Below are 268 nucleotides of genomic sequence, written 5' to 3'. Positions count from 1 at the left end.
CAGATTCTAATATATCTGCAGTGCAGTGGGACTTGTTAGGTTTATTCTTTATATATCATGTGAACTGTTACTTTGTTAGCCAGATTAGACAGAATAGAAGGCCTTCCTTCACATGGTGGATGTCACTGTGTGTATGGAGGAACATCTAATCAGGACAGCCTTTGTGTCTTTATGAATACACAGGATATGGGCACATCTTGGAGCCAGACTGATAAAGGAGAGCTATGTGTAATCCTGTGGTAAAGAGGCAAGATGCATGAAGTTCAAG

The sequence above is a fragment of the Cyprinodon variegatus genome, unplaced genomic scaffold, assembly GCF_000732505.1.
Source record: "Cyprinodon variegatus isolate N-32 unplaced genomic scaffold, C_variegatus-1.0 Scaffold974, whole genome shotgun sequence".
Lineage (NCBI taxonomy): Eukaryota > Metazoa > Chordata > Actinopteri > Cyprinodontiformes > Cyprinodontidae > Cyprinodon > Cyprinodon variegatus.
This window is presented reverse-complemented; position numbering follows the sequence as displayed.